Here is a 17,089-nt window from a genome sequence, read left to right on the forward strand (position 1 = left end):
TCCTTGCAGACCCTTCCAGCTTCTCTAGTTAAATGCGGGGAATTTTAGTACAAGAATTCTAAACTGTATGTGCCAGAGGTGTTCTGGGGGGGGGGGTAGGTTTGGTTCATGGTGCCAAGACCGCCGGACATTTTGGATTCCTTAAGACGTTGCATTTACTTAGGAGGCAATTTTGGTGGGCGGGCATGCGGTCAGATGTGGACTCCTTCATTTGCAGGTGCCCCATCTGTGCAGCGGCCAAACGGGCACAGGGAAAACCACCCGGACTTTTGCAACCGTTAGAGACCCCCTCTAAGCCTTGGGAGGTGATTGCAATGGACTTCATGACAGATTTACCCCCTAGTGGGGGAAAGACTGTACTTTGGGTGATTACTGATCTGTTATCAAAACAGGTGCATCTTGTGCCCTGCGCAGGTATCCCTTCTGCCCCGAAATTGGCCCGCCTCTTTGTGTCACATGTCTTCCGTCTCCATTCCTTCCCGCACAAGGTGGTGACGGACAGGGGTTCAAATTTTGTGGCCAAATTCTGGAAAGCTTTCCTCAAACTGGTTGGAGTGGAACAGGGACTATCTAGTGCCTTCCATCCCCAAGCGGATGGTCAAACTGAACAGGTAAATGTGGTCTTGGAATGTTATTTGTGCTGTTATGTCAATTACCATCAGGATGACTGGGTAAACCTGTTACCTTTTGCCGAGTATGCTTACAATAATGTGGTTCACCAATGCACGGGGTTCAGCCCATTTCAGATTATTCATGGTAAAGAGTTTAATCCTGTGGGCCATGTCGATGTGTCTGAGGAGGAGGGGGGAGCTGATGTGGCTGAATGGGTGCGTTCCATTCAAACAACCTGGCCATGGCTTGTTAAAAATCTGGAGCGAGCCAAACGAAAGTACAAAGCTCAGGCTGACAAACATCGCTCCCCCGGTGGGGGAATCTTGTCTATCTCCACCAAGAACCTACGATCCACCTGACCGTGGGATAAACTCAGTGCCAAGTACGTAGGTCCGTTCCCCATTTCCCAGATTATTAATCCAGTAACTGTAGAACTCTCCTTGCCCAAGTCTCTACAGAGAATTCATCCTGTGTTCCATATCAGTCTCTTAAAACTGTACATTCCTTCCCAAAGATGGCATCCTGAGCCACAACCTGAAGTGCCTGAAATGGTGTGGGGGAGAACATTTTGAAGTGGCTAAGATACTAGATTCCCACTTTCACTATGGTGCCCTTCAATACCTTGTTGGCTGGAAACATTTTGGTCCCACCCAAGATGAATGGGTGCATGCCCGTGACGTATCCGCCCCCCGCCTGGTGCAAGAATTCCATTCCGCCCACCCTCACAAACCCTCGGTGGAAGGGTGAAGGGGGATCTTTAGGGGGGCAGAATGTCAGGAGCAGTTCGTGGTTGTGCTCCCAGGTGTTATTTTGCAGTTCTCTCCAAGGCGAGTCCGTGCCCCGTGTTTAGACTTCATAGAGTCCTTCACAGATTCCTTTAGTGTGGGAAATGCCAAGTACTCCTTCCTGCCTCTGGGTTGCCTGGGTTACTGGTTATCTCTTTTTGCTTTTAAATATATGCCCTGTGCCTTGCCTTAGCCCCTTACTAGTATCATTCTGAATATGGCTTCTGTAACCTGTCGAGTCTAATCAATAAAACTGCTTTCGTGGACTTGCCATCTGCTGGAATCTGTTTATGGGTTTGCCGCAGGGCTAGAGCTCACACCCGGTGGAACTTGCATTTAGATACATAGAGTTGATTTTCTCTGAGGCGCCGTAGCACCTCTTTGACCATGGCAACATTCTCCTTGTAAGATTTGGAGTAAATAAGAATGTGTCAGGCTGTTATCTCGGTTTAGATGTTTCCTTTCGTTTATCTGCTGAACCGTCCAGACTTCAAGGACGGCTACACATACCAAAGCCTGGGAACGCCACTCCTGGGAAATAATGCTCTGTTTATGCTTTGTAATCTCCCGCCATTTCTCTGCCTTATATTTCCAAATAACGGGCAAGACAAACCATAGCTGTCATCTTGCTTTCAATGCACTGTATTGCCTATTTGACCAGTAAAGCCATCTGCTTGGAATCTGATTGTCTCTGTGGTGATTTCTGGTTCGATGGGTCAAGAGCTCACATTATGACAGCTATCACCCACTCTTCTTCATCGATTCTTTAGTCAGGCTGGAGCCTGGAGGGTTCGCCTGCCACTCGGATGGGAGCTAGGAGGGCGCTCTCCGAGTGAACCGTGACTACTGCTTCTTGGAACCCTGGAGTCCTCATCAGAGGATCCTACCCTTCTACGGGACATAGTAGCTGAACTCTTTAGGACTAATTCAGAGGTTTGCCGCTTGCGTGGACTGGTCCAGACACAGTGGCAATCTCTAGTGAGGGTTCTCTGGATGTTAACGTCGGAGGATACTAATGCTCGTTTAGACCTCCAGGATTTTGATCAGTTGCTGGATAATGCCCGGCTGGCAACTGAGGACTTACAAATACTAACCGGTTTATTGGATAAGCTTATTGCCCGTGAGACTCTCTCATCCACGGCTCTAACGCGTCCTGTCGCCTTGGGGGAAGGTACCATGGCGGGAGCCGCACCGGCAGGTTTTTCTTTGGTACCCAATGCAGCTGACTGTCAAGCTGAAGCCAAGAGGGTCGCTATCCAGACGGCCCTCCTCTTTGCGGATTGTACGAAGGATACCACGATAGCCACCATGGCTCAACGTTTGACCTCGACGTTCGGGGCCGATGCACCCGCGGTCGGGGTCCGAGTGCAACCATTGCTAGGTGGGGAGCCCGACCCCCTACTCACGCTCCTGGAAATGGAACTTTTACCGCACATTACCGCAGCTGCCGCTCTGAGACTTGAAAGCGCACAAGCTCTCGCGGATAGGGAAGCTGCTGAAGCGGCTAAGGCGGAAGCCGAGGCTCAAGCCGCAAGGGATAAAGAACAGCAGTTGGCTGCGGATCGGGCGCGGACAGGCGGCCGCCCCAAAGACTCCGGAAGGAGCGGTCCTCCATTGGGTCTGTCGTTTTCCCCGGTATTTGCCCCGTCGCGCACGACCCAATGCGCACGCCGCCTCGCGGAACGACGCCAAGACTCCGAGGAGTCTGAGGAAGAGGACTTGTATGGGGACAGTTCTCAATGGGCCGCAAGTTTTCGGACAAGCAAACCTCATCGTACAGGTGGCCCGGTGAGGACGTTCACCTGTTACGAGCTCAGAATCGAGAGCTATCTGGCTGTATAGATCAACTCCAGGAGTTAATGGAACGCTTGCTTCAGGACAACAGGCAGTTACAGCAGGCCCTGACAACCCCGGCACAACCCGTTCCACAGGGGGCCGCAGTACCGGTTCAGGGAGTGCCAGCCCAGCCACCCGCTCATGTGCCTGTTCAACCTCCGGTTCCCGGAGGTCCCGTTTTACCTGCACCCAGGGCACCCGTGCAACCGGGCCAACCCATGCCCGGTCCTTGGAAACAACTCAAGTTGAAAACTACTTACGATGGATCTCTCGAAACCCTGCCCTGTTTCTTGCATCAGGTAGACAGCTATATGCGAGAACAAGGACAGTTCTTCCCTACAGAGGACAGCCGGGTTCGCTATGTGGCTTCCCTTTTGACAGGTAAAGCAGCCGACTGGATGGTCCTCCAATTCGACACCCGATCCCGCTCTATCCGTTCCCTCAACAATTTCATGACTGCCTTACGGAGGAGGTTTGAGGACCCCTTTCTGGGGGAACGAGCCAAAGCGGAGCTTCTACAACTAAAACAGGGCTCTACTCCAGTTCGAGAGTTTGCCGATGAATTTCAAAGACTAGCAAGCAGAATTGTGGGCTGGCCCGAAGCCACCCTAATTCACCATTTCAGGGAAGCCTTACACCCTGACATTCTGAACTGGTCGTATATGTGGGGTGATCCCGACACCCTCGAGGATTGGATTCTATTAGCCGAAGAGGTGGAAAGCCGCCGGCGCTTTATTTCCCTTGTCCGCCAAAGAAACAAGGAGAAAAGCATCCAAAAACCCCAGCCCAAGGCACCGCCCCCCAATCCACGGAAACCCGCGCGTCCACCCCAGGATCGCGAAACCCAGTTTCAAAGAGGTGCTTGCCTCACTTGTGGGGAACTGGGCCACTTTGCGGCAGTCTGCCCACATCGCCCTGAACTCTTTCGTCCCAGCATGGCAGCCCGAGCTAGAGGACGACCTCAACGCAGAGGCACCGCGGCCACCCGCAGCGCAGCGCCGGGAAGACCCACACCCTCTGCACTTCACGTTGAGGACTCATCTATCCTTCCTACATCGAATGACCCCGCCGGGTCCCGGATTACAAATGCCCCATTGGGGGACAACTCTCCTTCTTCTGACGAAGAGAACCCATGGAATCCTCCAGCTTTAAACCTGGATTCCCCCCTTGATTTGTCAAAAAACGGCTCCGGTCTGTGGTGAGTGGAGCGTCTCCACAGACCTCTGCAGAATCTCCTGCTAAACCGAAAGCTCCCACTAAAGTGAAGGAAGTGGAAACCACCGTTTATGTGGACGCAGTTTTACAACACTATAAAGGTGGTCCCCAACTACCCGTTAAGGCACTCATTGACTCCGGTTGCGGTCGTACTCTAATCAATGAGGCCACATTTGCAGCACTCAAAGTCAAGTCCGAGGCTTTACCAGCCCCCGTCCAATTTGCCCAAATGGACGGAAGCCATTTCAAGGGGGGCCCAGTTGATCATCGCACTACAGGGGTGGCGATGGGTACTGGCTCCCACTGGGAGCAAATAGACTTTACCATAGCCCCTATCCGATTTGAAGTGGTCCTGGGAATTAACTGGATTAAAGGTCATAGTCCCAGTATAGACTGGGAGACAAACACTATCTCCTTTGCCAATCCCAAATGCGACTAGCACCGACAGCAAGTTGCGGTACTGTCTCCACCCGCTCCGGCATTAATCTCCAATGTCCCATCACCGCCGTCCCTACCTGATGTATACCAGGACTTTGCGGATGTCTTTAACATTAAAGAATGTGATGCCTTACCCCCCCACCGGGCCACTGACTGTGCAATTGAGGTGGTGAAGGACTGCACATTAACCAAGAGTAAGATTTACCCTATGAGCGCTTCCGAGTGCACTGTACTACGGGACTTTTTGGACAAAAACCTTGCCAGAGGGTTCATTCGCCCATCGAATGCTCCCAACTCAGCCCCCGCGTTTTTTGTCCGAAAAAAGGAAGGCGACCTGCGCCTCTGCATTGACTTCCGAAAACTCAATGCCGTTACTCAAGCCAACGCCTATCCTATACCGCTAATTTCAGATATTTTGGGGCAGCTACAAGAGGGACATATATTCTCCAAATTGGACCTAGTAGAAGCCTACTACCGCGTCCGTATCCGCGAGGGGGACGAACCCCTCACTGCCTTCTCTAGCTGTTTTGGAATGTTTGAATTCCTTGTGATGCCCTTTGGGTTAAAAGGTGCTCCGGGGGTCTTCATGCAACTCATCAATGAAATCCTCCATGATTTACTGTACCGCGGGGTGGTAGTTTATTTGGATGACATTCTTATTTATTCAAAAAACATGGATGAGCACATCACTTTGGTCCGAGAAGTTCTGCACCGCCTGCGCAATCACCAACTCTTTGCAAAGTTGGCTAAATGCGAATTTCACCAGAGCAAAATAACTTTATTGGGATATATAATCTCCCACCATGGCCTTAGCATGGACCCGGCCAAGGTCTGTTCCATCCTCGATTGGACTCCTCCCTCCAACCGCAAGCAAGTACAACAGTTTCTGGGCTTTGCTAATTTCTACCACGGATTTATCCCTAACTTCGCCCAAATAGCGCTGCCCATCACCGACCTTCTGAAAACCAAAGGTAAAGGAAGCTCTGCTACGTTACCCTCCGCTAAGATTCTGTGGACTGATCAATGCCAGACCACCTTTGTAGCCCTCAAACGCCTTTTCACGTCGGAACCTGTGCTACGGCACCCAGACCCAAATCGAATGTTCATTGTACAAGTCGATGCCTCCGACGGAGCTATGGGAGGGGCCCTGCTCCAAAGAGGACCAGATGGTCTCCTTCACCCCTGCGCTTACTTCTCAAAGAAATTTGCGCACTCCCAATTGAACTGGCCCATTTGGGAGAAAGAAGCCTCAGCCGTTCACCATGCACTTACTCTATGGCGACTATTTCTGGAAGGGTCTAAAGTCCCCTTCGAAGTTTGGACCGATCACAAAAATCTAGCTGCCCTCACAGGAACCCATAAGTTATCTGCGAAACAGCAGCGTTGGGCGGAATTCTTTGCTCAGTTTCGTTTTGTCCTGAAGCATGTCCCTGGAAAACAAAACCTTCTCGCAGATGCTCTCTCCCGGTTGCCTCAATACCCGGCGAAACTTGATCGGCCAACAGACTCTTTATTTACGCCCACGCAAAGAGAAGCCCTGCCGGTACTGGCTGTACAAACCCGATCCCAAACGCTGCCCCAGCGGAAACACACGACAGCTGGCGCGCAAGCTCCTCCAGCCCTACCGGCCACCCAGCTGCCCCCACAACAGAAGCACACGATAGCCGGCGCTCCAGCTCCTTCAGCCCAACCAGCCGCCCAGCCGCCTGCAGTCTGCACACCACCGCATGTAAGCGCTCCCCCCTCGTCAACCCCCATAACTGCTCCTACTACCACCGTAATTAAGGGGGGGGTTCCCATCTCCGAGTCTTTCTTAAATTCCCTTCGGGAACAATGCCTTATGGAACGCTCTGCTCAAACCCTGCCTCCTGGTGTAATCGAACAAGGAGGCTCTTGGTACAAAGACTCGAAATTATATGTGCTCAAAGCGCTCCAAAAAGACGTCTTACACTTGGCTCATGGAGTAAAAACAGCTGGACACTTTGGGTTCCTAAAGACCCTTCACCTGTTGCGCAGACAATTTTGGTGGGGGGGAATGCGTTCTGACATTGACTCTTTTATTCGCAGCTATCCTGTTTGCGCCACAGTCAAACGATCTCAAGGCAAGCCCCCAGGACTACTGCAACCACTTGAAATACCCAGCAAACCCTGGGAAGTGATTGCTATGGATTTTATGACGGATCTCCCTCTCAGCGGGGGAAAAACTGTGTTATGGGTTATCACTGACTTATTTTCTAAGCAAATACATTTGGTTCCATGTGCGGGGATCCCCTCCGCTCAGAAGTTGGCCCGCCTCTTCGTGTCACATGTCTTTAGACTACATTCGTTTCCGCGCAAGATAATCTGCGACCACAGAAGTAGTTTCATTGCTAAGTTTTGGAAAGCTTTTCTCAAATTGGTGGGGGTGGAGCAGGGGTTGTCTAGTGCATACCATCCCCAAACGGATGGTCAAACCGAACGTGTCAATGCTGTACTTGAATGCTATTTGCGCTGTTATGTCAATTACCACCAAGATGACTGGATGGAACTGTTGCCTTTTGCAGAATATGCCTACAATAATGCTGTACATCAGTCCACAGGTTTCAGCCCGTTTTATGCGGTGTATGGACAGGACTTCGGTCCTATCACCCCAATAGAAGGATTAGAGGGGGAGGGGGATGCCGACATTGCCTCTTGGGCACACACCCTCTGTACAACATGGCCCTGGCTGGTTAGCAACCTAGACCGAGCCAAGCGCAAATACAAGGCGCAGGCTGACAAGCATCGTTCCCCCGGTAGGGACCTGCAAGTGGGTAACTTGGTATACCTTTCCACCAAGAACCTGCGCTCCACCCGTCCGTGCCATAAGCTCAGTGCTAAATACATTGGCCCATTTCCCATCACCCGCCTCATAAATCCTGTCACGGTGGAACTGTCTCTTCCCAAAACTCTGAGGCGTGTGCACCCCGTTTTCCATATCATCCTTCTAAAGCCCCATGTTGCTTCCCCACAATGGCACCCGGAGCCGCCTCCTGAACAACCCATAATGGTGGGGGGGGGAAGAACATTTCGAAGTCTCCAAAATCCTGGATTCCCGCATACACCACGGGGCCTTGCAATACCTGATCCGCTGGAAACACTTCCCCCCTGCCTATGATGAATGGGTTCGTGCACGGGATGTCTCCGCCCCCAAAATCGTCAACGCCTTTCACAATACCTACCCGGACAGACTAGCCCCCTTGCCGGATGGGAGGGGGCCTTAAGGGGAGCAGGATGTCAGGCTGTTATCTCGGTTTAGATGTTTCCTTTCGTTTCTCTGCTGAACCGTCCAGACTTCAAGGACGGCTACACATACCAAAGCCTGGGAACGCCACTCCTGGGAAATAATGCTCTGTTTATGCTTTGTAATCTCCCGCCGTTTCTCTGCCTTATATTTCCAAATAACGGGCAAGACAAACCATAGCTGTCATCTTGCCTTCAATGCACTGTATTGCCTATTTGACCAGTAAAGCCATCTGCTTGGAATCTGATTGTCTCTGTGGTGATTTCTGGTTCGATGGGTCAAGAGCTCACAGAATGTCATCTAAGTAGACCACCACTCCTTTAAACAACAGGTCATGAAGTATTTAATTAATCAATTGCATGAAGACTCCCGGGGCGCCTTTAGATCCAAAGGGCATCACTAGGTACTCGAACATCCCAAAACAGCAGGAAATGGCAGTTAGTGGCTCATCCCCCTCCTGAATCCTCACACGGTAATATGCCTCAACCAAATCCAGTTTCGTAAAGATGCGCCCCTCTTTTAACTGGCTCAGTAAGTCAGAGATCAGGGGAATGGGATAAGCGTTAATTTGGGTGACCGCATTTAGTCTGCGAAAGTCTATGCATAAGGGTAAATTACCCGTTTTCTTGCATACAAAAAAGGCAGGGGCGCAATTAGGCGCAGTGGAGGGTAGAATGAAACCTTGAGCTAGATTTGTGTCCAAAAAGTCTCTGAGCACAGATTTCTCTTTTGGGCTCATTGGATAGATTTTACTCTTCGGTAATTTGCCTTCCCCCACCACTTCAATGGCACAGTCTGAGCTGTGGTGGGGGGGCAACACATCACACTCCTTTACATCAAAGACATCAGCAAAGACCAAATACTCCGGGAGCAGTTGGGGTTGTTGGGGGTGTCTTTAGGATGTGCTGCCATGGCAGGTGTTTTAACTGCTACTTCTTTGCGATACCGGTCACACTGCGGCTGGGTGAACTCAATCGTTTTGGCTGCCCAATTTATGGTGGGACTGTGTCCATGCAGCCAATTTACCCCCAACACCACTGGTTACCAAATGCCCAGTGCTATTGTGAAGCGCAACTGTTCCCAGTGGTGGCCCACTCCCATGGCCACACTGCCGGTGCATCGGTCCACAGGTCCCCCCCTCCGAAAGTCACTGCTATCCATTTGGGCAAACTGGATGGGTTGGGGTAGGGGCACCGCCTTCACCTTTAAGGCTTTAAACGTGTCATCATTAATCAAAGTATGAGCACATCCGGAATCAACTAAGGCCTTTACAGAAATCTGGGGACCCCCCTTACAATGTTGCAAAATAACATCTAAGAAAACCGTGTCCCCCACCTCGCTCATCATTACTGGAGCTTCAGGTTGTACAGGAGCAAGGGTCTGCGGTGGCGCTTCATTTTGTGACTGGTCAAGAGTTGGGACCAGATTCAGCACCGAGACTCCCCAAGTTCCCTCTTCCTCTGACAAGGCCATCCTCTTTCCACTTTAGACAGCGGCATTTGTAATCCGGGACCCGGAGGGGTCAGGTAATGGAATGGTGAGATCCATAGAAGGGACTTCTGCGTCAAGATTGAGAGCAGGGGATCCTTCCATCCGGCAGTGGTGGTGTGTCCGGTTGCTGCACTCTTCCGACGGCTGTCTCCTCCCGCTCGAGACGCACGTCCAGGGCGGAGACTCGGAACCAGCCGTTCCGGCTGTAACGGGCAGGCTGCGGTGAAATGGCCCACCGACCCACAAACGAGACAAGCTCCACTTTGGAACCGTTTAGCTTGTTCAGGTTTAAGAGCTGGTCTCCGTGGCGGCGGAGCGGGTACTTTTGGAGTTGTCTGCGGGCTGCTCGGGCTTGCTGCGACCCTGTCTCCCTCACCCTGCGCCTGGAGATGGAGAGAAGTTGCCGACGACTCTCTACTTCTTCTGCCAACAGTATCCATTCTTCAAGGTTAGGCGGGTAAAACTCCAATACAGTATTTCAGGATTCAGCCCCTCCCGAAAACACTGTACCCGTGTGGCTTCGCTCCAGTCCACAATTTTACTGGCAAGCCGTTAAAACTCACTGGCGTACTCCCTGATTGATTTAGTGCCCTGGTGCAGTTGGAGGATGGCAGTCTTAGCCTTCTCACTCTTCGTAACGCTTGCATAAAGTCATTTAGAGTTTGAACGGATCGGGCCTGGAGATCAAACGGTTGAATCATCCATTCTGCCGCTTCTCCTTCCAGCACAGACGACACATACCTGACCCGACTGTCTTCCGTGGGAAAGGTGGGTCCCTGCTCTCTCATAAAACTGTCCACTTGATGTAAAAAGTAAGGCAGCCCATCAGCGGATCCGTCAAACGTCGCTCGCAAGTCCCTTTGTGGGGCGTATGGATGCGGTTGTGGAGCGGGCCTTACCAGCTGTGGTTGTGGTTGACCCGGCAGCGTGGGCCCCCCCAGGCATCCTGGAGCGGGGGCACCGAGCTGTCCTGGGGCATGCTGTCCCAAAATGGGTGCACCAGGTTGTCTAATGAACCAGATAAAACCTTTAAAAAGATAAAAACCTCAGAGCTCCAGGGCTGTGACCGCTGCAGCTGCCGCCATCTTCTTGTGCCAAATTCCTGGAAAACAGGTCCTTTCGCACCAGGTTGTCCTGAAACTGGCGCTCCCGGCTGGCCCAGTTGCCCTGGAAGTGGCAGAGCTGGTGCAGGGGGTTGTGCCCATTGTCACTTGCCGAACTCCCGCCACATAATATCCATTTGATCTCGAATCTGAGCTACTTGCTCCTCTAGGTCCTGATTTCGGTACCGCAGACGTTGGATCTCATCTGCGGCCTGGTGAGCCTGGTCTGGCCTACTCGGAGATTTGTATTGCAGTCACCGAGGCCTTCTTCATCTGGGCACCCCCCAATGTCTTGCAAAAAACTGCGGCGGCGGCAAGTCCCGTCAGACGTTGCAGATGGGCCGTCGTTCTGGTAGGGAGATCGTAGAATGGGAGATCGGGGGAGGACGAGGATGGTGTCCAATCCTCCCCCTCGGTGTCCGAAATCCCAGGGTCTTTGGGCTGTGCTCCGAGCGTGGCCACCACCTGCGTGGCTGCAAGCACCTCTGCTTGCTCTGTCGCCAACTCGGCGGTTCGGGCATCGGCCACCTCAGCAAACAGTTGTTCAGCCCCCTGGCGAAAACGGGGTCGATCAGGACTCGCCTTCTCCAACTGCTCCACCATGAGGAAGAAGGGTACAGGACCCCAAACATGCGGATCGGGCCCCTCCAGGAAAGCCTCGTTTCCGCCGCCCACGGCAGCATTCCCTCCCACGTGGCAGTATCGGTCCAACAGCCTGGCCCTGCTGATCTTCCCCCTCTCCAAGCAGTGCTGCCGGTAGGCCTCCTTCCACGGCGGGGCTCAGGAACTCTTGTCGAGGCATCAGCACTGCCGGAGCAATGATTCCATGACTGCGGCCTCTCCCGACTCCACAGTCGTTGCTCCCGCAAGGGTGGTCCACTGTGAGGACCCCTGAAGAGAGCGGTGCGCATCCTCCAGAAGAGATCGCTGGAGGTCCTCCTCTATGGACCCTGCCAGGGCGTGGGGGTTGCAGTAGACACGAAGAGATATTTGGGATTAGTATCGTAATGTTAGCTCTTGGCTCACTAGATAGATCCCACAAAACAACTTCTAGGCAGGTAGTCCATAGAAAGGTGATTTTTTGAGAAATATACAGCGAGTTGCAGAAAATGACTTGGAAGCAGCAACGATACTAATGGGGGTAGGAATGAGAGTACAGAACTTGAAATGAACTTTCTGGACAACTCCTGGTTGCTAGGGCAACCCATAGATAGCCTTTGTTCTCAGAGAAGAGTGAGACAAAACATAACAGAGTTGAACAACAATTCGACCTTGGAGCACCATCTGGCCTAACCGCTGAGAACCAGGCTGGTGCCTGACATTCAGGCACTGCCCTCAAAACTCCTGGTATTTGGGGACTTCCGGTAATCGAGCTGGTCCCAGCATACGTTCCTTGGGAGAGCTCCCAAAGGGAATCCAAGATTCGCTCTTTTTGGAGTGTTTTAAACACTTCAACCCGATCCTAAAAGGTGGATTGGGATGCAGGAATTCCTCTGCAGCCCGAAGATAGCGGTGTGACTCCCGCACTCTCCGAGGGAGCTTTTTTAAGTCCCCCGGAGGTGTGGACGCTGTCCCGCTAGGCATTGAGGGAAGAAAGCATCACCGCGAGCGCTTCTTTGGCAACTGGCCTGCATCTCCGTTACCTATCACCACTTAAAGAACTATTAAATAAGAAGTACCTTACTCTCCGAAGTCTATGTGAGTAACGAGAACGCTTTTGATTTTACCGGGCATAAAGCTTAACCTGGTTGATAGAAAACAACTGAGAACTTCACTCTTCTCTCCCCCCCCCCATCGAATGAAAACTCTGTTGTTAAGATAAGTCATCAGATAAAGCGGCAAGGACTTTATCAAATTGATCTGTGGGTAGACAAAACAATTGGACTTATAGATGGACATTTCAAGTACCAATAAGATCTTGTGACGTTTGAGAGGAAAGGAGAACTAAAACCCTCCTCCCCCTTGGTCACATATCTTTTCCAGGCTCGGAAAGGTCCGCCGGCTACATCTTTAAAATTATTTCTGGAGCTCCAGAAGACCTCTAGGACTGTGCTTGTTGATGACAGGAGAACAGAAGGGCAGAAGCACGCAGGACCGGAAGCGAGCCCCTGTGTATCATCCAATAAGGTACGAACTACAAAAAGGGGATGACGGATGGTCCACAGCTGAATAAGTTCCAGTTAACTTCCTATTTCCTGTTACCTGCCGACCTAGAGCATCCAAAAAAACTCGTTGGTATTTTAAACTTTAAATCTCAATTTCTACTTATTCCTTGAAGTTTTTGGGAAAAACTTTCCAGCAAATTTGCTTAGTATGAACTAATATACTACCCACAACTGGCGAAAACAACTTTCTTAGACCAGCCAAAACTGGTGTAAAATAAGCACTAAACATAGATGTCATCAACTCGCTGTGAGGGATTGCTCTGTTCCGTGTCTGGACTGTCCGTACAAGCGACAGCCCAGGTCTCTGTCAGTAGAAGGGTTTAGGCCTTGGCTGGACTGTTTCCCATTTAGGCCCCCGCTGGAATGTCCCGCTCGCTTTCCTTTCCTCATTCCCTCCTCCCTCCTCCGACCTTGGCTTTCTCAGGCTTGAGTTAACGAGCTCCTCTGATGTCTTTGATGTGTATTCAGTAGCTTAGCCCAGCGCTGTTATCTCTTGGTTCTCAAAACATGTAACCGACGTCTGCATTATAGAACAGTTTATATTCTAGCCCTTTTGACTATGTGAGCACTTGTAGCTTTGGACCATGTAGGCCCTGACCTTACCTGAAGCCTTCCAATAAACTTACCTGCTTCTGAACGGTCGTCTGAGTGAGTGATTTTATGGAAATTGCCCAGGGAGATTGGAGAACCTCACATTAAGCTACAAGTCCCTTGCCCCAGTTCCTGCTCCTGTACCACCTTTGGACAGCTATGGCAGGCAATGGGGATGACAAGAAGGACGAGGACAGCACTGTGCCAACGAACCCCGATCCTAGCCCTTCGGAAGGGACGTCGACTGGGAAGACGCCCAGTGGAGCCGACTCTGGATCGGGTTTGGGTACGAAGCGCAAGACTACCCGCTTGAACACCTGGTTAGAGTCTCTGCGTACTTGGTCGCTCTCCAGGGATGAGACGTGGGCTCGGAGGACTGCAGTTCCCGGGACTGGATTTGAGGACGATCCGGCCCGGAAGGAAGCTGTCCTGCTACACCAGATGGAAGAGGAACGCCAACGGTGGCAGGTAGAGCGACAGGACATGCTTGAACGCATGGATGCCATGAACGCCGTAATGCTGGACTTGGCCCAGACGCTGGATGACTTGCCGGTGAATCCGCCGCAGTAGCCTGCAGCGCCGGCGGGAGGGGGACAGCCCATACAGCCTGCGGCTCCCGTGCCGCCAGCCCGCCCCGCTCCGCCGGCACGCTGGGACTTAAAAATCACCTATGATGGGTCGAGTGACCAGTTGACATTTTTTATGGTTCAAGTGGATATTTTTATGCGAGAGCAAGCTCGGACCTTTACATCTGAGGAGTCTCGGGTCCAATATGTTGCTTCCTTGCTACAGGGTGAGGCGGCCGCCTGGATGGTGCTGCAATACGAACTCCGCTCCCCTGTCCTGCGAAGTCTCGATGACTTCATGATAGCTCTTCGACATCGGTTCGAGGATCCACACTTGGGCGAAAGAGCCAAGACTGCCTTGCTACAGTTGCGCCAAGGGACTAAGTCAGTAGCGCAATATGCTAGTGAATTTCAATCGCTCTCAAGCAAGATTTTGGACTGGGGTGAGGCTACCAGGGTGCAATATTTCCGTGAGGGTTTGAACCCGGAATTACAGCACTGAGCTTTTATGCAAGGTAACCCTCCTGATGTAGAAGGCTGGGTCCGGCATGCAGCCAACATCGAGAATCGAAAGCAGCTTCTACTTTTATCCAGACAACGTACGGGTCGGGAGACCAAAGTCCGAGGAGACAGGCCAGGAGGTCCAAAGGACTCTCGTTTCCCCTCGGGGGGGGGACCGTCGGTAGCTGAACGCCGCAAACGCTTTGAGAGCGGAGCCTGTCTCGTTTGTGGAGGTAAGGGTCATTTTGCTTCTCAATGCCCTTCCAGACCCGGATGCCCGGGACCACCCTGACCAGCAGCGGCCGAACCAGAAAAGCCACCTGCTGAGGGACAATCTCGCCGCCGCAGCGGCGCACCCGGCAGACGGAGTACTGCTTCGGCCCTTCAAGCGCAATCCAACCCAGGAGCTTCGAAAGCTACTGGCCCATCGGGGCCACGGATTACAAATGAAACCTTGGGCTCATCGGAACCACGGATTACAAATCCCGAGTTGACCTCATCCAGCGACAAGGAGGAATGGGACCCGATGGCAAAAACCGCCGCCAGTCTGCTGTAAAAGGGGCTCCTCAGCAGACCGCTCCGGACCTGGTGCAAGGAGCTCCAATGATGGTAAGCGAACAAGAGGACAATGTGTTTGTCAAGGTTGCCCTTACGTTGCCTAAAGGGGGACCGATAATAAAAGTGACAGCCCTCGTGGATTCCGGCTGTTCCCGCACCCTGATAAGTGAAAAAGTCGCCCGCCAACTGCGGGTGAAAAGGGTGCAGTTGCCCGAACCCATACATTTCTCCCAGATGGACGGTAGCAACCTTAGAGGAGGCCCTGTCACTCACCGCATGACCACGGTAGTGATGGGCATGGGGGAACGGCTCCATTTCACCATTGCCCCTATCAACACGCCCATGATTTTGGATACGAACTGGCTGCTGGGACATAACCCCTCCATAGATTGGGTAGAACGAACCCTCACTTTCCCTGAGACCCTGTGTGAGCATCACGACAAGGACCGGGTGCTCAAAACCCAGGCAGCTGCCTTAGTTGAGGCACGGCCAACGGGAACTGTCAACCCACAGCTCCCTAAGGAGTATGCTCAGTTTTCTGATGTGTTCGATGTACGAGAGTGTGACGAATTGCCCCCTCACCAGGAGACCGATTGCGCCATAGAAGTGGTAGGGGATGGCAAACTATCCAAAGGAAAGATTGACCCCATGAGTCCTAACGAAAAAGCCGTCTTACGGGACTATTTGGACACTAATTTGGCTCGGGGTTTTATCCGCCCCTCCAAAGCACCATTTTCGGCTCCTGCCTTTTTTGTAAAAAAGAAAACGGGAGATTTAAGACTGTGCATTGATTTTCGCAGACTGAATGCAGTCACTCAGTCTAATGCCTACCCCCTCCCTCTCATTCCAGACCTGCTTGCACAATTGAAGGAGGGCCAGATTTTCACTAAACTGGACTTAGTGGAAGCCTACCATCGCATCCGAATAAGAGAAGGGGATGAACCAAAAACCGCTTTTTCTTGTTGTTTTGGAATGTTTGAGTATTTAGTGATGCCTTTCGGACTTACAGGGGCTCCGAGTGTGTTCATGCAACTAATCAATGAAGTGTTACATGATTTGTTATTCCGCAGAGTTGTGGTTTACTTAGATGATATTCTCATTTATACAAAAACTATGGAAGAACACGTACAGCTGGTGCGAGAAGTACTGCAGCGATTGCGCACCCACAAGCTGTTTGCCAAGGTTTCAAAATGTGACTTTCACCGACCCTCCATTACCTTTCTAGGGTATGTCATTTCACATCAAGGGTTAGAGATGGATCCCGACAAGATTCGGGCAGTGGTCGAGTGGGACACCCCCCCCCCACGCGCAGGCAATTACAACAATTTCTGGGTTTGCAAACTTTTATCGGAACTTTATTTCGAACTTTGCTCAGGTGGCGCTCCCTCTAACCTCGCTGTTGCGCACGAAAGGAAAGGGAGCGGCAGCCACATTGCCATCTGCAATACTGCAATGGACTTCTGCCTGTCAACAGGTGTTTGAGACGCTCAAGCGATTATTTACTTCTGAACCTGTGCTCTCCCACCCCGACTGTGAGAAACCTTTCATAGTCCAAGTGGATGCTTCTGAGGTTGCCATGGGGGGGGGGCTACTTCAACGGGATGAAAGCGGCCACTTAAAACCATGTGCTTATTTCTCAAAAAAGTTCTCCCAATCAGAAATCAACTGGGCGATATGGGAGAAGGAAGCAGCGGCGGTGAAACACGCTCTCACTATTTGGAGACATTTTCTGGAAGGGGCAGAGGATCCCTTTGAGGTCTGGAGCGATCACAAAAATTTAGAGGCTTTAAAAGGGACTAGAAAGTTGACGGCAAAACAGGTTCGCTGGGCACAGTTTTTCGCCAAGTTCCGGTTTGTCCTAAAACATGTGCCCGGCAAGGACAATGCCTTGGCAGATGCCAATACCGGAATGACTTTGACCGACCCATTGAATCCCTATTCACTCCGGAACAGAGGGGGGAAGTGC

Source organism: Euleptes europaea, chromosome 15 (genome assembly GCF_029931775.1).
Source record: "Euleptes europaea isolate rEulEur1 chromosome 15, rEulEur1.hap1, whole genome shotgun sequence".
Taxonomy (NCBI): domain Eukaryota; kingdom Metazoa; phylum Chordata; class Lepidosauria; order Squamata; family Sphaerodactylidae; genus Euleptes; species Euleptes europaea.